Raw genomic sequence first — 22,649 nt, 5'->3', positions numbered from 1 at the left:
CCACTCAACTTGAAGCAGATCCCCTAGACAAGACTCACTCAAAACCCTGTCCCAGAAACCCCATATGCTTTTCTTTTACTAGTCAGCCAGAGATCACAAAAGGTTCAAAACCAAAGCATTTAATGAAATAGAACAGTAAATACATATCTACGTGTGTGTGTGTGTGTGTGTGTGTGTGTGTGTGTAAAAGAAAGAAAGAAACCATTTTCCCCCAGAAACATCAGAGGCTCAAATACTAAAATGGATTTATGACTTCATCCATTTAGTTCTTCCTGCTAGCAATGAAGAGCTCAACTCATCCATGCTTTCTCATCCTATGCAACTCATCTGTATCTCCCCATAAGTTCCGGAGGCCTTCTTTGCTTTCTCCTGATATTGTGATGATAATATTGGATCACCTGGGCTGTCAAACTGGCAGCCCTTACTCTCACTGGACAATCAGCCTGCCTTCTTTTCCTATCATAAACTTCCCTGAAGACATCTTTTGCTCTAGTGCTTCAAAGTTCCTCATTGGCTGCATGTGGCAGCTATTCACACTATGTATAAACACATGTTTCTTCATTGCTCTTTGTGTAATATTTATTTTCATTTCTTTAAAGGTTACTTTATTCCAGGTTTTTGTTGCAGTTATTGCAGTGTTTGCTTTTGGGGTTTGGGGGTTAGGGTTTGTTTGGTTTTTTATGTCAGCAAAACCTGAAGCACATTCTCCTACAAATATACCATCAGGGGAAGACTGGACTGTCACATGAAACATGTATTGAGAAATGTGCATGAAAAGAGCATATGTGGCCACAGGACCTGACAGTGGCGGGTGGCCAATGCTTTTTGGTGATATTATGGTGATGATCCCCCTGGACCTGCTCCCTGATGATATCATGTAGCATGCGGCCTCGGCTGGGTGCTGCTCATGGCTGTTCTTGCAAAGGTACTTCTCAGCCATACTCTCCTATGGCTACATTCACTACCAGTTAATGTCAGGCCTAGCTTCACTGGACATGAGGTTATATGTATTTTCTCTGGCTTCAGCTACAGGTACCAAATGGCGTACTATCTCTTCTTCACAGAAGGATAGGTGGAGTCTTCTACTATTCTTTTAGTTTAAACACCAAGACTTTTTATTGCCATCTATCTTTTCAAAAGGCAAAAGCCCAAATGTATCCATTTATCAGGCTAGAGCAAAAAGTCCCCAGTGGCTTTTTTCTTTTAGAAACAGGTATGTGTTTCAGAGATTTGACTGTAATGAGCATTTTCTCTCAAGAAGGATATTTCTCTAATTAGTACCTCAGGCTTAAATCTGTCCTTTTTAAAATTGAATTTTTTGGTCACCCAATTTTAGTTCTCTGTCTGGAATCTCCATCTGATTTTGAGTCAAAAAGTTAATTTCACTCACTGCTTAATGTCCAATGGCTAAATTATACTCAGCCAGCATCATTTAGAGGCTCCATTGCTAGTGAATTGTCAAGGGCTCTGGGCATGGGGGAGGGAGGATCCTCCATTTTCTAATTCTAAAACTTTCTTAGCTGTCTATCAGAGGCATGGCTGTAATGCCAGCACTCTCTTAGTTCAGGTTAGATTTTGGGATAAATTGAAGCACTCATAAGTCATTGAACAAAAGGAGGTTTACTTTGCCTTAACACAGCAAAGATGTGGAACTATAATAATAATACATATAATATAATACAGAGGTACTTGTCTTCGGTTATGGTAGATGTAGCCTCTTTGCTTCCTCACAGAAATGGGTCTGATCAGCAGATCAGCAGGGTGTGATGACTCATAGTCTGAGAGGCAAGCTAGACAGCAGATAGCTTTGCCTTCTTTTAGGTGGATGGAGGAAAGTGCGCCAGAGAAATTCTGATCCTATCACAGTCTTCCATACAAAAGAGCTGGAAAGGAAAAAACATCAAAGGTCATCATTTTTCTTGCTTTTAATGTGTGTATTTATATACATATATACACATGTACGTATAATACAGATAAATATATAAGTGTATATATTGTATACATGTATATTTTATATATATATATTGCTATATGCATGTGTATTATATATACACATGTCATATTTTTGTTTTATATATAAAATACATGCATATGTGTGTATCTATTATATACCGTATGTATGTATACAATGTGTGTGTGTGTGTGTGTGTGTGTGTGTGTGTGTGTGACAAACCTGTTCAGGATTAGATCCTATCAGACAGGAATATGAACTTTCTTTCCCTCAATTCCCACATCTCCTTTGTGGATTTTGTTTTCACCTTTCCCTTACTGCTGAGGTGTTTTGCAATTACCCGCCTACTTCCCTCCCCACTCACATCCGTCTTCTTCCTTTCCTCTCAATAAAAATCTCTCAACACTTTTATAACATTTTTATGAGTAACACCCTCCCTTCCATACTGATCAAGGAGTTTTAATGTTTAAAAAAAAAAACTACGATTAACATGATAAACATTCTCCTCTTCATTACCAGGGGCCTGAGAAACACTATAAACCACAGCATATAAAGGAGACTTATTCTTTTATGTTTTCCAAGTCATAAACACCAAAATCTTACTCTAATAACCTATCAGTTTCATAAGAAAAATATCCATTACTCAAGAACTGGATAACAATTTAGGTAAGTTTTATTACAATTTATTGAACTGAAAACAGCCCTACTAAGAAATTCTAATTGCAACCACTTTGCTCACAAAGATAATGAAGAATCCAATCCACTAATAGAACATGATCTCATTTCCAAGGCCTTTAGCTATACCACTAAAGTCTTGATTTATCTAACAATGATTCTTCCTTCCTGGCACAGGCCACAATCTGCCTGTTTTATTCCACTATTTTCATATTCTCCATCATCAGTATATCAATCAATGAGTAGGCATTTATTAAGCACCTACTGTATGCCAGATATTGTGTTAGTGAACAAACACTGCCCTCAAGGAGCTTACATTCTACTGAGAGATGTTTACATATTTTATCCTTATATCACATATCAATCTAGTACATTTTATTCACATATCAGATTAATGTAAATACATAAAAAATGAATTCCAAATTATTTTCAGGAATAGGAGGAAGGTACTATCAACTGAGGGAATCAGGAAAGGTCTCTTGAAGGAGATAGCACATGAGTCAAGGCTTGAAGGAAGTTAGGGATTACAAGAGGGAGAGTATTCTAGGCATGCAAGTATAGTTCTTATACAAAAGACAAAACAATTTCATTCAGGGAACTAGTTACCGGGGGGAAAAAAACTAGCATATACAAAACACTTAGAGAATAGTTACCAGCTACAATATGGAATCTTGACTATAAGCAGAGCTGTGCTAGACCCAGCTAACACCTGGAAAACTAATTGTTAAATTTTTAGTGTGAGCATTTATACCTCAGAAATTCACAAACACTAAAATTGGGGCTTAATTTATCCTTAAGTTGATTAGCCAGATGTGAAAAAAGTGATAATAATGCAAATTAAACTTAAAAGGGTGTCAGGAAAACATTTTATTCCCCAGAGAGCCAGCTCTTAAACATGTACCAGTCCACTCCTGACTATAACTGCAATAAGAAATCAGAAAAGGGAAAGATCCCTTTTGTATGCTGGAGTAGCTAGAAAAGTAGTGATAAAATGTGGAAAGTGAACTGAGCCTTTAGAGACACGTAGGATTTAAATAGCAAGAGGGGAGAAAGGGGGACATTCAAGGCATATTCATTTTACTTGAAGGTATCATTTTTTTTTCCTCCTATGATGAAGGGACAACGAAATTTCCAACCAATCTTTTACTTGATTAGTCTGACCAACAGTCAAGCCCACTTTCACAATTCAGCTATATGCAAATGGTTCAAAAGACTGTGCTTACAGCCAAGTTTAATTTGTTAAAGGATGTTTGGTTTTTATCACATCTCACTTTAGTTCACATTTCTAGTTTCTCATTTTGTGAGCCCTGGAATCTTTTCACCTTTAAGCCAACACTTAAAAGCCCGTTATGTGAATTTTACTATTGCACCTACTCTATATTGCATGGTTTTCACAGGATATTAATAGATTGGAGGACACTCAGATGATAAAGTCCTATCCCCAAATGTCTTTAAAGAATTACTTAAATCCTACAAATCCTCCATATTTACAGATTTTTCCCTACAGTCCCTTAAGTGTGCAGACCCACAAATATTCTATTATATCCTACTGACAACAAAAAGGACTGTGTCATACATGTATCATCTTTTCCTTACTCAATTTATTTTCCATTCCCTCTTCCCATCACACTCCTTCAGATGTGCAGAAGTATGATAGAAAGATAAAATTAAAGAAGATAAGATTAAAATGAACTGACTAGCCTGAACTGAAGGAATTGATTTGAATTAATGGAAGCTGAGGTTGATAGCTATGCAAACATTATAATTTTTGACTTGTGGTCGTGTTTTTCAGTAACTCACTGGTTTGACAACTCACTGGTTTAGATAAAATTCTAACTAACTTTATGCGGTCCAAAGTCCTCCGTTCTAGCTAGGCTTGTCCTCTCATTCAGAATCATTATTCCTTTATCTTTACCCTGTTCCCTGAGTGCAGATTGCAGTTAGTTATGAACTGATTATCTAATTCAAACCACAGTATAGGTAAGGCCTAAAGTTTCCATTTGCATTTTTTTTTGGCAATTGGGGTTAAGTGACTTGCCCAGGGTCACACAGTTAGTAAGTATCAAGTGTTTGGTCTGAGCTCACATTTGAACTCAGGTCCTCCTGACTTCAGGGCCGGGGCTCTATCCACTGCACCACCTAGCTTTTGCATTTGCATTTTAGAAGAGAAACTGTTAACTCAAATGAATCTCTAAGCAATAAGACAGATTAAGGAAGATATTTTTGAACAAAGGATTCACTCCCATCCCTACTCCATGCTCACAGATGCCTCAGAGCACGAGCATGCACGCACACGCACACACACACCGACATACACACACACACACACACACACACACACACACACACACACACACACCCCAGCCTATTTGAAGAATCCTCTTCAAGTGTACACAAAACCAAATTAATCTACCAGAAAGTAAATTCATCACATTCACATACCATCACCCACACCACAACCTTTATGAGCAGGGTTCAACAGAAATCATTCTTAAGGACAGAGAATAGGTTGACATATCGTCTTCATTATTATCATCATCATTTGTATAATCCTTTTAAGATTTTCAAAGCACTTTACATATTAACACGTTAAGTCAATTGATCTTTACAACAGCCCTGTGAGTATCCCTATTTTATAGATAAGGAAACTGAGTCTGGAAAAGGTTAAGTGACTTTCCCAGAGTCTGAGGCAGAATTTGAACTCAGATCTTCCCAACTCCAAGTCCAATACTCTATTCACTGTGACACTTCCAGAAAATCACAAATCACCAATCTCCCATTATTGAGGCCTCTCACGCTGGTATTTCAGGAATCTCTGAATTACTCTTTGATACAATATTCAACCATTGGTCATCACTATCTTCTTATTAGGATTTCATCAAATGGCAAATGGAAACTACCCAATAGCTGCCTTTGGACAAGTTCAGATGGGGGGAGGTGGGAGGAGAAGCCAGGTGGGGGGCAGGGAACCATTTTCTTTTTTTTTCTCAGATTCCAGATCTAACATTGAAGGATTATTTGTTTAACTAGATAATATAATTTTATTTATTGTTTATAATATTTCATTTTCCCAGTGCTTTTTATGGTGATATAACATGAAATGCAGTGTATATTTGTAGGGGGGAGGGGGAGTAAGAATGGGGTTGGGAGGACAGGGATGTGGTAGAGCTTTACTATTTTCTGCTCCTTTTGGCAGGTATTTTACATAACAAGCAAAATAATATTGAGTGTTCAAGGTTGGTAAGTGATGCTGTGCTATTGATTTCAAAGGCAGATGCTTGTGTTCTTATCTTGGAGATGCCTAATGAAAGACAGACCCAGTTGCACAATCACAGCAATAGTCAGAAATCCAGCACATGCTGTAGGTTTCTACATATGGCCAGGCCTGACTGTTACCAGATGTGAAAGGAAAGAGAGAGCTGACAGATGAACCATCTGGACCTGTTTTACTTTACACTGTTATGCATTTGCAATATATTATTTTTTCCTTCTTTGGCTAGAGAAAAAAATGCTCAGCAGTAAGGCAGAAATATGCAAAAATGCTGTAGGGAACTAATTTCAGTTAAGAAGTTCTCTTAGTTGTGCAAGATATTTTTCCCCTCTTAAAAAATAATAAAGTTTGAGTTGGGGATGGGGAAAGGAACAAAATGGGAGGACACATACCTTATCATTCCTAGACAACTCTTACTGTAAAATAGGGCTTTTCCTCCCAACATTTGGAACCCCCCCAAAAAAAAACTGTTTTATGTATCATCTGTCATGTGAAATACAGAATGAATGTAACCAAATAAGTTATTTAGCTTTGTTTGAGGTTTCAAATGAAACTGTTCAAGTAACCTATCCTTCAAAGACAGTCTAAAACTGTGGGGAAAGAGTTCCAAGTGGTCGCATTTCATTCTTCATGTGATCTTAAGACAAGTATGATTCATTTCACACAGCAGAAAAAAATATTCCCCTTACCCATCAGGAGATTCTATGGGTAGTGCCCCATCAGGGTCAAGAATGACAATAAATTTACCCAAGAAAGACATGGGTGGGTGAGGAGTAACTGCAATTATTGGGAGAGGAATACACACACATAATCTCATATATGAGAGTTAGAAAATATGTTATTTTTATACTATTTACTCCTTAATCCTGCTTTGTTATTATGTTCCATTACCTGGATTATCAATTTCCATTCTCTAGTTCACTAGATCCCTTCTCCCCTTCCCAAAAATGACATTATATTTTCTTTCTGCATGGCTGCTTGACCTTGGTGCTTTTTAAATCCATCACTATCTACCCCACTTACATGAGTTCATGAAGATAACATCCAGTGCCTCTGAAATCAGGGAGCTTGGGGAAAGGGAAATAATATGTGGTAGAGGCATTAAAAGAAAAATCGAGTTCAGAACAATAACTGAGTAGGGAGAAATTAAATTTGTTTTACCTGATACATTAAAGGCTGGGCTGAGTACAAAGCCAAGCATCAGCCAGCCTTTGCAAAAATTGCATTGCACATTGGAAAAATTCATCAAGAGAAATAATTATCATGGTTCTGGCTTATGAAGGGGCCCTACGTAAAGAGCCTTCACCTGTCACCAAAATTCATTTATGACAGCTTAGGTGAGGGTTAAGGCTACTAAAAGTAAATGAACTGTGAAAGTCAGTTGGCTTTTTCATTTCGACCAAGTCTGTTCCTGTGAATACTTCTCATGCTCAAACCTTTTTTCATTATAAGGTTTTTAAAATGGAGAAAGAGATGTATGACTAGTATAAGCAGGTATCATAAGCATGAGAGTTTCATTTTCAGTAACAAAAAAAAAATGAGAATGAATAGGAATAGGGAACTTACTTCCCACAAGTTTCCCATTGAAAGCTGGGAAAACTGAGAGCACCCACATTTCATGATATAATATAATCTATAAATTGGGAGATAAGACTGAAATATCTCGTCCATTTTAGCTTTAGAGTTAAAATCTAAATTGATTACAAGCATGAAAGACTTTTTTCAAAGGGAAGAAGGTAGGGTTTGCCAGTTTATAGGAATACAGAAATATGTCTTCAAAACCCTCCAGCTCCAAGCTGTATATTAATAACCTTACACAAAGGGCTATGTGCACAGTTCCAGATAGAGACAAAAGACCTTAAACTCTTAATAGGATCAACATTCAATAACAGACGTAAAACAGAGCTGCCATGGACTATCTATTTTTCAAGGCTACATGAGGAACTCCTTTGTAAATAGCTTTCTGTAGCCTCGTTGAGAGAGCCCAGCTGTTAATAGAACCACTTGAAAAGGGGTAAGCTGTCTTCCTCTGAAATCTTACTCCATGTTGATAGAGCCAACAGGAGTTGAAATGGATCAAATCTGCAGATCAGTTTCCCATCATCAGGTAATCTATTCCATGACATCATTACAGAAGCAAAAAGAGGAGAGCTTTATTTGGCTTTTATCCAACTCACTGGTGAGATACAGGGCACTACTTCTTTAAAAAGGCATCATCATATATTTAGAGCTACAAGGGACTTTGGGAAATTTCCAGACCAATCCCCTCATTTTACAGATGAGTAACTGAGGCCCAGTGAAGTTTAGTGATTTTCCAAAGATCACACAAGTGGTAAGTAACAGCCAACATTCAAACCTGAATCCTCTAACTTTAAATGCAGAGGCCTTTCAACTGTGCCATATAGGTTTGCATGACTTCTACAAAGGTAGATTTTCCTAGAAAATAGCAAATAAGACACATCCCGAGTCCCTTCTCATTCATTCCTCATTTTAACCCAGAGTGGTTGTGGCATTCAAAAAAGCCTTACAATTTTTTAGTGAAACTCAGACAAGGCTAATATTCTTGATAACAATAAGATGCTGATAATAATTTTACCAATACCCTCTTGCAAAAACTGATTCTTTGCATCTCTGCCTACTTTTGTGATTACGGTCAGGTTTTATGCCTTTTTCAATTAAGCTGTTGTTCCTCTTCCCAAGTCTCTCCTCCACAGCTCTCATTTGTATTATATGATCTTTTTAAAAACTCTTACAACATTTCTTTAAAGAATTCTAATTATTCTTGTGGGAAGATTTATTTTTTTCTCTGAGGTTTTGATTACTGTTGTTCTTGACTTATTCTCCTCTTCTGGGTTTTTCTCTTGGTTATCCCTGGCATCATAAAAGTCCTGTAATTTTTTGTTTGTTTGTTTACTCAATTGTGTTACTGAGGCCTCAGGTATTAAGTCCTAAGTCTTCTCTTCTCTGGGCATGAGATCACATTCAGGACCTTTCCTTTGCCTCGGTGGTCTTTCTTTAAGCCAGTCTCTCCCTTTCCTCAGAGATCAGACCAAGTTAGAGTTTCAGCCTGCACTTTTTCCTTTACCATGGACACCAAAGTTGTTCTCTCCCATGACTGACCTTAGCTGAAGCCTTTCCTTTGGATGAAGAGAGAGAAAGTTCTCAAATCGTTCTCAATTAAATCTGAGATTGTCCTTCTCTGCTGGAAATGAGCTGTTGAGGCCTTTTCCTAGAGGGTGAGGGATAGGGAAGGGGGACTTTTTATTTCTACTTACTCCACCACATTAAGTACCTTAGAAGGTTGTGGAAACTGCCTACCATTGACACGACCTTTTCTGCCATGTAAACTAAAAGATATTTTTATCCTTTCTCCTACACTCCGCTGGTGTCCCTTTCCTTTTCTTAGAACTACAAAACAATCAACTAATGCTTGGAAGTAGGGGAATAGTATCCTGCTTCTTCATTACTATGTCTGCAATTCCAGCTGGCTCAACTCTTCTTCAGTACCTTCAGATGAGTTCTAAATAAACCATCCTTTTTTCCTTTTTCTTCCATCAAACTTCGTTACTTCTTTTCTCTCTCTTTTTTAATCAATAAAGGAATTCTAACAGGGTCTAGGAGTTCAGCAGGCTGAGTAAGAACAGGTCAGAGGTTAGAAAATGGTAGTAATCCCCCACCTACCCAACATCAACCCCTTCAGCTGCTGATCAACAAAACTTGTTTTGATAGAAACAAGTTTTTGCAGAGCATGTATACCCTATTACTGTGCCAGGTGTTTCAAGGGACATAAAGATGAATAAGACATAATCGCTGACTTGAAGGCATTTAAAGTCTAATAGTGAAGATGACAGGTCCACTAATCACAATAATAGAAAATGCAACAAAATGCTGGGGCAGTTCAGATAAGGAAGAAATTGCTTTTGGTTAGGTATAGAAAGTAGGTGGGAATAGAAAAAGAGGAAAGAGAAAGGGAATCATAGAATTATATTATTTTAGAGATGGAAAAAAACCTAAGAAATTTATTCCGATGCTTTACAATCCAACTAAGTGTTTACAACATTATATTGTGTTCTAGTAAACTGTCTATGTATTTTACTAAAGACTGCTGTGTCACCCACATTATAGAAATGAATCAAAAGAGTAGGGGTCAGGAACAGAGGGGAAAAGTGGGGAGCAAAGGATGGTATGAGAAAAATGCAGAGAGAAGAATGAGATTTTAAGTTTTAGCAGACATTTTGTAGACTGGCAAATATTTACTGTGGTGTATTTAGAAAAAGCAATCAATTTTTTTGTTTTACTTCAAAACTCCTGATTACAAATTCCTACCTCTGGTATTTGCTATCAGAACAATCTCAGTTTTCCTCTGTGGAAAGTGGAAGGAGCCCTTCCAGCTCTAAGGATCTAAAATACCATAAATTCCAATTGAATCTAACTCGATTATTTTACAAATAAGAAAACAAAGGCTCAGAGAGGTTGAGGGGCTTGACCAAGGTCACAAAACTACCAAATGGCAGAGCACAGACTAGAACCCAGGCCTCTGTGTCCCAGTCCAATACCCTTTCTCTATTTTCATCAGTAGCAGGAAATCAAGTATGTTTTTTACCATCTCCTAGAGAAAGAGGAGAATCTGTTCTAATTCTGAACACACCCAGACCTGTGCACACACTTTCAGTGCCTGGAGAAGATGTCACCAACTCATAGGGAATGAGTATGTAAGCCACTGACACCAACCCCAAATCTCATTGAACATGACACTGTTTCACCTCCGGACTTCAAGTCTGCCAGCTGGCAGCAACCCTCTACAAGTATTCCCAAAAAAAAAAATGAGACTAGATAAATAGGAACTCAACTTCAGCAGCCCAATATGTGGAGGAGGAAGCAGAATTCCTGAAAACTACACACAAAACAAATTTGCTTTTTCTGCTTGGGAGACAATGTGGACCTATGAATCAAATTCGGGATTTGGAGCCAAGATACTTTGGTTGCCTTCCTGACTCAGTGAGTGAGTCACTGCGTCAGTGATTAGGATTATACTTCAGAGTCTTATTAGTTAGGAAGCTGATTTAGTTTTCAAAACCTCATTCCTGTGATCAGGTGACCTAAAAGGAAAAAAAACCTGTTTATTTTGATCAGAGGTGTATTTTCATTAGTGTAGGGAGCTGTCCTGGAAGAAATGACCTCTTCAATGCAGACCAGACCCTTCCCTATAACTAACATTCTGAGTTACCTGGGGCCACTGAGACATTAAATGATTTGCCCAGGGTCACCTAGCCTAGCATGAGTCAGACGTAGGTTTTCTGGACCCAGAGCAGTGTAAAATCAGCCTTCACAGAATACTACTTCACACTGAACTTCCCTCTGTTTCTGACCCCTATTGCCTTGACTCATTTCTACAATGTGGGTGACAGCAGTCATTAGTAAAATATATAGATAGTTTACTAGCACATAATATAATATTGCAAGTTGGGTTGTAAAGCATTGGAATAAATTTCTTAGGTTTTTTCCATCTCTAAAATGATATAATTCTATGATTCCCTTTCTCTTTCCTCTTTTTTTTATTTCCAACTACTTTCTATACTTAGCCGAAAGCAATTTCTTCCTTATCTAAACTGCCCCCGCATTTGTTGCCTTCTCAAGAATACTAATCTGATGCCTTATCATTGCATGGAGGTGACCCTGTGTTTGAACTCAAGTCTTCCTGACCTCATGTCCTGTGCTTTAGCCACTGACCCATCTAGTTGCTGCTAAATGGACCTCAATCCTTCTGCTTCTACAAGAAGAGATAGAAATTGTGCTAAGAACAAAGACGGGAAAATCAGTTGAATAGACAAAATGTGTCTATCATGTTGCAAGTGACACAATTATGATAACATTGCAGAATTATCACAAGGTATATATAAAAGAGGGAAAATATTAAAGATGTGAGGGGAAAAAAAAACCTCAGACCTAATTAATACCAGAAAAAACATGCCGCCAAAGTGACAACAACCACCAACCTATATGTCTACTTTCCCAGCTATAAAAATATTTAAAGAGAATCACCTGCCCACGTATTGAAGTCATCCTCAAAGCAGGTATCTGTAGGGACACCTCCAGCATCCACCTTTAAAAACCTCCTCCTACAGAGAATTTACTATAACCCCAGCCCCTGCTTCCAGAAAGCACATTCCAATTTTTGGTCAGCTCTAATTCTTGGGAAATTTTTCCTCATGTTAAAATAAAGTTCACCTCCCTATAATTACTGCCACTTGGTCCTGATTCCACCTTCCAGGATAGAATAGAATAAGGTCTTTCTTTCAAAGATACTCCTTCAAACAGTCGAAGGCAAATACCCTCCTATCCCATACACTTCCATCATATCAGGTTCTCTTCCCCAAGCTAATAAACAACAATAACAATAATAAAAGCTGGTATTTATATAGTGCTTTAAGGCTTGCAAAGTTCTTTACATATGTTATCTCATTATATCTCCAGAAAAACCCTGAGAGGTAAATGCTGTTATCATCTTCATTTCACTCATGGGGAAACTGAGACAGATAGAGATTAAGTGACCTGCCCAGGGTCACACAGCTAGTAAGTATTGAGGCAGGATTTGAATTCAGGTCTTGCTAACTTCAAGTTCAGCACTCTATCCCCGGAGCTATCCAGCTGCCTCCATTAGCATCCATAATCGTATGATAATCATTGTATAAAATAGTCTGGTAAACCTTTGGCTGCTCCCCAGTTTTTCTATGTCACTTCTCAAATATAACCTCTAGTGTTATACACAGCATTCTAGACACTAAGTCAGTGTACAATGGGACTGTAACCTCCCTTGCTTTGGAAACTACATATTAATGTATTCTAAGATTACATTAACTCTTTTGGCTCCTACATCACCTTGCTGACTCATACCAATCCTATGGTCTACTAAACCCCTTAGAGCTGTTCCACAGACTGCTTTCTAGCCATAGCCTATGCTTATGCAGTTGATATTTTTTGACACAAATACAGAACTTTCCATTTGTCTCCATTAAGTTTCATTTTCTTAAGCTTCCTAGTTCTGATACCTAATGTATCATCTATCCCTCCAGATTTGGTGTCATACACAAAATTGATAAGTGTGCCATCCAATGCCTTCATGTCATTGCTGATTTTTTTTTAATTGACAAGAAAAGGGCAAAGCTCTAATTTAACTTTTCTCCCCAGGTTGATTTGCCATTAAATCAATCTTTGAGCCTATTCAGACAACCAACCAAATTGATCTAATTGCACTACCATCCAATCTCCATTTCCACCTTGTCTACAAGAATCTCATGAAAGATTCTGTCAAATGTCTTGATGATATCCATATATACTGTGTTTATGGTATATCTATCTCACATAAGCACTGCAGGTGGTCAGTTAGATGGGTCCAGAACTGAAGAGGAGAATGTACAATTGGATTACATTTGTGAAATTATATAACATTTTAGTGACCCAAATATGCTCTCTGCTGCAAAAACTCTTTCAAATATCCAGTATCTTTCCAGTGGTTCTGTATGCCTGCAAATTTTGGAACATCATGGTCTCTGAAGAATCAAAATTCCAAAGAAAAATTGGAGATATGAAGCAGGCTTAAAAAGATACAGTTTATTACCAGTGGTGAGTAGCACAGATTAAAAAGTATAAAGGAAAACTGTAATCAAGAATATGTGATTAGGGGCAGCTAGTTGGCCCAATAGATAGAGCACCAGCCCTGAAGTCAGGAAGACCTGAGTTCAAATCTGGCCTCAGACCAAACACTTGACACTAGCTGTGTGACCCTGGGCAAGTCACCTAACCCCAATTACCTAAAAAAAAAAAAAGAATATGTGATTAGAAAGAAGGCAGGTCAATCATGTAGTCAAAACCAGGAACAACAACAAAAAAAAGAGGCCAGTTATTGCAATGATACCCATAAACATTTGTTGAGTTTTTTTTTAAAGTCACCTATTTGCAGAGGATTTATGAGAGGATATAGATAAGAAAAACCACATGATAACATACGGATGTTTTGGGGAGGCACCGCCCAGTGGTTCTGCTCTGATAAAACCACATCTAGATTTTCAGGTTTCTCCCTGAGAAACACGTTTTAAGAAAGGCTTTGATAAACTGGAAAGCTTTCAGAGGATGGCAGCCACTATAATAAAAGGGCCTCAAGATCATATGAAAATTATTTGTCACATAAAATTTGATTAAAGGTACTGGAGTTGTTTAACCTGAAGAAAAGGAGGGTCTCTGGAGGCTGGGATGGAGTGAAGGGAGGGTGGGCAGAAAATACTAGCTTTCTTTAAGATTTCAATTTTGAGAAAAAGGATGTGATTCATTTTGCTTGCTCCAGAAAAGCAGCAGGTGAAGGTTGCAAAGAGACAGACTTAGACTGATATAATGAAAAACTTCCTAATAATCAGTTATACAAAGTAGATATAGAGAGGATTACTTCTGCAGGTATGGGTTGGACTATATGCCAATCTAGAAAAGGCTTTAATCTCAGTTCATGTTATCTATGCCTTCATCCCATTCATTGATGTTTTTTAACTGACTAGAATAAAGCAAAACTCTACAACACTTAATTTTGATTTTCTCCCCAAATTGACACTGGTCCTTCTTTGCCATTAAACCAATCTTTGAGCCCATTCAGACCTATCAATTCCAAATTGACTTCAATTTATAGTTGAGTAAACAGAAGCCTGAAGACATAAAATGACTCAACCAAGATCACATAGTTAGGAAATGTCAGTGCCAGGATTCAAACTCAGGTACAATGGCTCCAAATTCAGCATTTTGATTTCATCATTCTTTCAACTTATATCCAGATGCCTCTGCCTTTCAAAGTGTTAATAATTTCTCCCTACATGTAGTTTGTTTTGTCTTGTCTTTTGTTTTATTGAAGAATATGTTCAGGTTCTAATGGGGAAAATAAATTATGTGGATATCTGAAGTGATTAGAGAAACTATATTGAATAAACATAAGCATTTTAACACCAGAAGGACCAGGTTCTTCAAATGACACAAATATGTTTTTTATAATTACTATGATTTACTATAATTTCTTCTATCTGGTCAAATACACTTTGAATATAAATAGTTATAATCAGATATCACAATTTTACTTTGCAATAAAAAAATTTCATCCTGTTATCTCTATTTTCTTTGCCTTGTGAATGAAAAAATATGCCATGGTAATTGAAGATTGGTTCTTTGAGATATTATTAATTTCTACTCCTTGTAAGAGTTAGAAAATTTCTTTTCTGGAGTTTTTTTTTTTTTAAATACTTCTCGGGGGCAGAGCCAAGATGGCAGAGTGAAAGCAGTGACTTGCTTGACCTCTCCCCCAAACTCTTCCAAATACCTGTAAAAAATGGCTCTAAACAAATTCTAAAGCAGCAGAACCCACAAAAAGACAGAGTGATGCAAATTTCCAGCCCAAGACAATCTGGATGATTGATAGGAAAGCCAGGTGGGGAGAGGAGCGCAGTGCGGCATGGGGGCTCAGGCCACAGTGAACCTGGAGCAGGCCTCAAAGGACTGAATGGAGGGCAGCTGTGGTGGTTTCCAGACTTCTCAACCCACAAACGCCAAAGACAACTTAGAGGGGTGCTAGGTCTCGGAGAGTTCCACAGCTCTTCCAGCCCACAGACTGAGGGAGAATGAGTGGCTGATCAGAAGGGGATTGCAGGGATCTCTTTGCCAGGGCTGAGGCAGGAATTCTTGCTTTGCCCGTGCTTGGATCTGGGTCACAGTCCTAGATGGTGGTTCTGGGGCGAGGTGGCATGGTGGAGCTTGTAGTGGCTATGAAGAGGAAACCTTCCTCACAGTTCCAGGACAGAAAGGAGTTCTTGTTGTCACTAATAGACCAGGGCACAGGCCAGGAAAGAAGTAAACACCTCGTCCCTTATCATACCACCTTGTACAAGTATCTCTGAAAACAGCTGTATAAACCCCCAAAGCTTGGGACAGTACATTCTCCACATTGGAAGCAGACTCTTACCTTAACAAAGAGTTTAAAACTCAAGTAATTGGCTGGGATCATGAGCAAGCAGCACAAAAAGAGTCAGACTATATTATCTTACTTTGGTGACAAAGAAGATCAAAACATACAACCAAAAGAAGACAACAAAGTCAAAGCTCCTACATCCAAAGCCTCCAAGAAAAATATGAATCAGTCCCAGGCCTTGGAAGAGCTCAAAAGGGATTTTGAGAAGCAAGTAAGAGAAGTAGAGGAAAAACTGGGAAGAGAAATGAGAGTGATGCAAGAAAATCATGAAAAACAAGTCAACAGCTTGCTAAAGGAGACCCAAAAAAATACTGAAGAAAATAACACCTTAAAAAATAGCCTAACCCAAATGGCAAAAGAGGTCCAAAAAGCCAATGAGAAGAATGCCCTAAAAAGAAAAATTGGCCAAATGGAAAAGGAAGTCCAAAAGATTACTGAAGAAAATACTTCCTTAAAAGTTAGAATAGAGCAACTGGAAGCTAGTGACACTGTAAATCAAGACACTGTAAAACAAATCCAAAAGAATGAAAAAATAGAAGACAATGTGAAATATCTCATTGGAAAAACAACTGACCTGGAAAATAGATCCAGGAGAGAGAATTTAAAAATTATTGGACTATCTGAAAGCCATGATCAAAAAAAGAGCCTAGACATCATCTTTCAAGAAATTAACAAGGAAAACTGCCCTGCTATTTTAGAACCAGAGGGCAAAATAGAAATTGAAAGAATCCACTGATCTCCTCCTGAAAGAGATCCCCAGAGGAAATCTCCTAGGAATATTGTAGCCAAATTCCAGAGTTCCCAGGTCAAGGAGAAAATATTACAAGCTGTCAGAAAAAAAAAAGCAATTCAAGTATTGTGGAAACACAATCAGGACAACACAAGATTTAGCAGCTTCTACATTAAAGGACCACAGGGCATGGAATATAATATTCAGGAGGGCAAAGGAGATAGGATTACAACCAAGAATCACCTACCCAGCAAAACTGAGTATAATCCTTCAGGGGAAAAAATGGTCATTCAGTGAAATAGAGGACTTTCAAGCATTCCTGATGAAAAGACCAGAGCTGAATACAAAATTTGACTTTCAAATACAAGACTCAAGTGGAATATGAAGAGGTAAACAAGAAAGAGAAATCATGAGAGACTTATTAAGGTTGAACTGTTTACATTCCTGCATGGAAAGGTGATATTTATAACTCATGAGACCTTTGTCAGTATTAGGGTAGTTGGAGGGAAAAAATATATCTATGTAGATAGATAGATAGATAGATAGATAGATAGATAGATAGATAGATGGCACAGGGTGAGTTGAAGATGAAGGGGTCATCTGGAGGATAAAATTAAGGGATGAGAGAGGATTATACTACGAGAAGAAGAAAGGGAGAGGTAGAATGGGGTAAATTATCTCACAAAAAAAAACAGAAAAGAAAAGGCTCTTACAGTAGAAGGGAAATGGGGGAAGGTGAGAGGAAATGAGTGTATCTTATTCTCATAGGATTTGGCTTAAGGAGGGAATAACATACACATTCAATTGGGCATGGAAATCTGTCTTACCCTACAAGAAAATGGGGGGGGGAGGGGACAAGAGAGCTGGGGGATGATAGAGAGGAAGGCAGATTGAGAAAAGGGGTAATCAGAAGCAAATATTTCTGAGGAGGGACAGGGTCAAAAGAAAGAATAGAATAAATGGGAGGGTAGGATAGGAGTAAGGGAAATAGAGTTAGTTTTTCACAACATGACTATTATGGAAGTGTTTTGCATAACTGCACAAGTATAACCTGTATTGAGTTGCTTGCCTTTTTAATGAGGGTGGGTGGGGAGGGAGGAAGGGAGAAAATTTGGAACCCAAAGTTTTAAAAACACATGTTTAAAAAAATGTTTTCACATGCAACTGGGAAATAAGAAATACAGGAAATGGGGTACAGAAGTCTATCCTGCCCTACAGGAAAATAGAAAAGGAAGGAGATAAGAGAATGGGGGGGGAGAGAGCAAAGAGAGGGCAGACTAGGGGAAGGGGTATTCAGAATGCATGCCATCTTGGTGTGGGGGGAGGAGTGAAATGAAAATTTGGAACTCAAAATCTTTTGGAAGTAAATGTTGAAAACTAAAAATAAATAAATTTACATCTTAAAAAAAGAAAAAATGAACAAGAAAAAAAATTAAAAATAAATAAATAATACTTCTCTTTTTTATATATGTAACCCTTCACTCAAAGCCAATTTGCATCAGACCCTTCTCATTGGTAATTGATTATTCAATGACAAACTGAATGAAAGACAAGCAGATGAAAGACTGTGGCCTTCTGGTTTACAGATTTGAGAGAGAATAAATAGAGTTTCAGATTCTCTTTAAGGAGAAATCCCTGGAAGGAGAGAAAGATTCTGGGAAGAAGCCAATATGTAGGAGAGTTGGTACTTCAATCATGTCCTTATTGCCATCTTACTATCCCAAATTTTGAGGAATTTCTCCTTTGGGTAAGATCTACCAGGGGTGGGGAACCTGTGGCCTCAAGGCCACATGTGGCCCTCTAGGTCCTCAAGTGTGGCCCTTTGACTGAATCAAAATTTCACAGAACAAATCCCCTTAATAAAGGGATTTGTTCTGTAAAACTTGGACTCAGTTAAAAGGCCGCCCCCAAGGACCTAGAAGGCCACATGTGGCCTTGAAGTCCCAGGTTTCCCAAACCTGAAAGACTCTCTCTCTTGATAGAGCTGAGATATCTTGTGCCCAGTGAAGGAGCTCATTCAGTCTGTGTAATTATCAGGTAATATATTCTCATCTGTATACTTTCTCTGACTTCTGTTTTTATTGTCCTGGACAAATGGGTTATTACAATTTTCATTAGATATGGTCTTTGTGGAACTGAGATTTGGTGGGAACACTCCTCCATTAAGAGATAGTAATGAGGAACTCACTTTGAACCTAAAAATTTTATTCCCTAAACTAATAGTATTTAGGGGGTAACTATAATTCTGGCCCCATATCCTTTCTCTGAGAAGAGTTCAGTGATCAGTATCTGTCCTCAACTTCCTCCTTCCCTTCCCTGCAAGAATCAGTTTCCCTTGGAGAGAGGAGGAGGAGCAAATGTTAAAGATATCTATTCATGCCTCCCTGTGAGCCACATCTAGACTTATTTAGATGCCCATAACCTAAATATAGATAGATAGATAGATAGATAGATAGATAGATAGATAGACAGACATGTATGTGTGTATATATACATATATATGCACGTACATATGCATTATATTGTGTGTATGTATACATACATGTATGTACATATTCATATACCTATACCTACATATATACTCATACATATATACACATACACACACACATATACATCCACACCCAAACATACACAAGACACCAGCAAACTGGCCCAGGTTGGAAAAACAGAGCATGTCATTGGGATAGATCCCATGAGTGGCGGCTGCACTTACAGTCTAGCTGAGATGGGGAGACCTTGTATACACATATGTGCCTAGGTATATACGTATGCATATACATGTATGTATACATGTATACATATACTACATATACACATATAAATGGGGAGAAAGAGAATGAGACAGAGAGGACCTAGAAGCCAGAAAGATCTGAATTTAGGTCTCACTTCTGTGTGACCCTGGACAAGTCACTTAATTTTTGCTTGAAGCAACTCCTTAAGACTATAATACCAAAGAAGGTCCTTACTTGCATTGGTAGAGGTGATTTCCTCATCTGATGGGAGTTCCTTATACATCTGTAATCATAGGACCTGTCCCTATCCCAATACATGCACATATGCATACATACATACATATATATATATATATATATATATATATATATACACATATATATATACACATATACATATATACACTCTATGAATACTTTGTGTTTTTTTCTCCACTAAATAAGGGCTTGTCCTATAATCAGCATGCCATATTTCTGTACACCTTAGGGTTTGCAGAGCATTTCCTCACCTCATCCCTGCAGGTTACAAGGAATGTAAAAAAAAAAAGAAAACCAGCAGACAATTTTATATTTTGCTGACTTTGTCATTATAATTAAATGTGGATTAGATAAAACAAAACAGAGAAGACTTTCTTTATAAACACATTCCTTGCCAAACATCTCTCAAATGAAGTCTTCTCCAAGAGGTCTTCAACCTTTCTCTGGAAGAAAGTCGGGAAGAACAAAGCAAGAGGAGACAGAAATAAGAAAATGCATTGACAAGGAGAATCTTGAAAGATCCTACCAATTCAAAGTCTCAAGTGTAGAGCAGAGACTCTAAGAAATTGACCAGAATCAGCTTTAGAATCAGAGACTGCAATGAAAGATAAGTTAGGGGGGTGAGTTTAAGGAATATCTTAAAGACCAAAAAAAAAAAAAAAGCTAAACATTCTTAAATTTAATTAATTTGCAAAAAGAAGAGCAAAGCAGTGGTCAAATAATACAAACTGACATTAATCTAGAGCTTTAAGGTTTGCGAAGGACTATATATATATATATATCTTATTTAATCTTCCCAACAGCCCTGTGAGGTAAATAAAGCAGTTAATGTGCATCATAGTCATAACTAGGGGTGAGGTAACTGGGACTCAGTCCTAGGGCACCAAAATTCAGAAGACACTGATAGCACATAGATTCCTTCAGCAGCACAGAAACAACAATTCTTATTAATTTACCACTAAGTTAATAATTCAATTCCTTATTCTTTCCCTGGCAGCCACCCTCCAGGAAAGCTACTTTTAGGCCTACTATAACTTGACCTTTCTGGCCTCTGTGATAACTTCACAGTATCCCAAGAGTCTCCACACAATATGGCAGTGTCCCAGGGTTTTCCTCCCACCAACTGAATTGTCTTTAAAAGTTAAATGCTGTTTGACACTTCACATTTTGTGAACCTTACTCTAGTTGCCAAAATTGCTAGTTACAATTATGTATTATCTCCATTTTATAGATAAGAAAACTGAGACTCAGGTTAAATATCTTATCACACAACTAATAAGAGTTAGAGGTAAACATTGAACTCATTTTTCCCTTGACTCTGAGTCCATCAGTCAATCCAAAACATACCAAATCCATCTCAAGGGAAACTATCTCCCCATTAATATCTGGGAAAAGTATAAAAGCATGCCCTCTAAGACCAGGAAAATGAAGGCTATTTTATTCACTGTCCTTTCCTGCTTTTCCAAAATGGAAACCTCTGTTCAGCAATCACAATAATGATGATGATGATGATGATGATGATGATGATGATGACGATGATGATGATGATAAAAAAGCAATAACTAGCATTTGTTGTTGTTCAGTCATGTCTGACTCTTTGTGACTGCATTTGGGTTTTTGTTTTGTTTTGTTTTTTGGCAAGGATACTAGAGTGATTTGCCATTTTCTTCTCCGGCTCATTTTACAAATGAGAAAAGAGAGGCAAACAGGATTAAATGACTTGCTCAGGGTCACACAGCCTATAAGTGTCTGAGGCCAGATTTGAACTCACTTCTTCCTGACTTCAGGCCTAGCATTCAATCCACTGTGCCACCTAGCTGCCCAGAAGTATATAAGCTATATAAACTAACATTTATATAGCACCTGTCATGTGCCAGTCACTAGGCTAAGAACTTTACAAATATTATCTCATTTGATCCTGACTACAACCCTGGTCGGTAAATATTATTATTTTCCTATTTTATAGGTGAGGAAACTAAGGCAAATAAAGGTTAAGTAACTTGCTTAGGGTCACACAGTGTCTGATCCCAGATCTGAACTTGTCTTCCTAATCCCACTTTGTAAAATAAAAGGTTTTATAAATTTTAAAGCATTATATAACTTTCCATGTATAGGATCACAGCTTAAATGGATCTCAGAGGCCATAGTCAATAAGTAGTTAGTAAAAGTGTGCCAGGAACTATATCAAGTGCTGGAAAGACAAAGGCAAAAACACAGTACTACTCTCAAGGAGCTCACATTCTAATAAGGGAAACAGCATGTAAATAACTATGTATATACAAAATAGAAAAATTGTAAATGGGAGATAATCTCAGAGGAAAGGGAGTAGGAGTGGGAAGAGATGCAGAAAGATGTCCTCTACAAAGTCGGATTTGAGCTAGGGCTTAAAGGAAATGAGGGAAGCCAGAAGACAAAGATGAGAATCCAAAGAAAACCGATAAATAGATGTATGTACAGAATAATTTATATATAATATATGTGTGTGTGTGTGTATATAGTACATATTATATATATAAATAGATGCATGTACAGAATAATTTATATAGAATATATATGTGTGTGTGTATAGTACATATGTATATATGTATACACACACACACACACAACTCACACACACACACACACACACACACACACACACACACATATATATATATATATACACATATATATATTTGTGTCTAATGGTAGTCATCTCCAGGGCAGGGAGGGAAGGGAAGAAAAAAGGAAATTTATATGATAATTTTGTTGTATATTTGAAAGGAGTAGAAAGTTGTACATAGTAGATTTTCAGTTTCATATACAATCATCTTTTTTATTGTGCTATGTTAGGGAAATGCTTGTTTTAGTCATAAATTTAAAATAATTTTTTAAAAAGATTATGGCATATTAAAAGAGAGAGAGAGTATTCCAGGCATTAGGAACAGCCAGTACAAATGCAGTGAAACAGGAGATGCAATGTCTTGTGTGAGGAATAGCATGTAGGCCAGTGCCAATGAATGGTAGAGATTGTGGAATATTAAGAAAGTGGG

The 22,649-nt window shown here is 37.6% G+C and overlaps 1 long non-coding RNA gene across 1 annotated transcript in view; it reads right to left on the bottom strand.

Annotated features, from left to right (window-relative positions):
- Positions 1 to 1,601: 1,601 nt before the first annotated feature.
- The window catches only part of LOC110223250 (uncharacterized), a 133,852-nt gene continuing 112,804 nt past the window's right edge, over positions 1,602 to 22,649 (bottom strand). The window contains exon 4 of the long non-coding RNA XR_002328635.2: positions 1,602 to 1,883. This is a non-coding gene — a long non-coding RNA (uncharacterized LOC110223250). The remainder of the gene's footprint in view (positions 1,884 to 22,649) is intronic.

This window comes from Phascolarctos cinereus, unplaced genomic scaffold (genome assembly GCF_003287225.1).
Source record: "Phascolarctos cinereus isolate Bilbo 61053 unplaced genomic scaffold, phaCin_HiC Scaffold_4;HRSCAF=312, whole genome shotgun sequence".
NCBI classification, from domain to species: Eukaryota; Metazoa; Chordata; class Mammalia; order Diprotodontia; family Phascolarctidae; genus Phascolarctos; species Phascolarctos cinereus.
The sequence above is the reverse complement of the archived record's forward strand: the minus strand, read 5'-3'. Positions and strand labels throughout refer to the sequence as shown.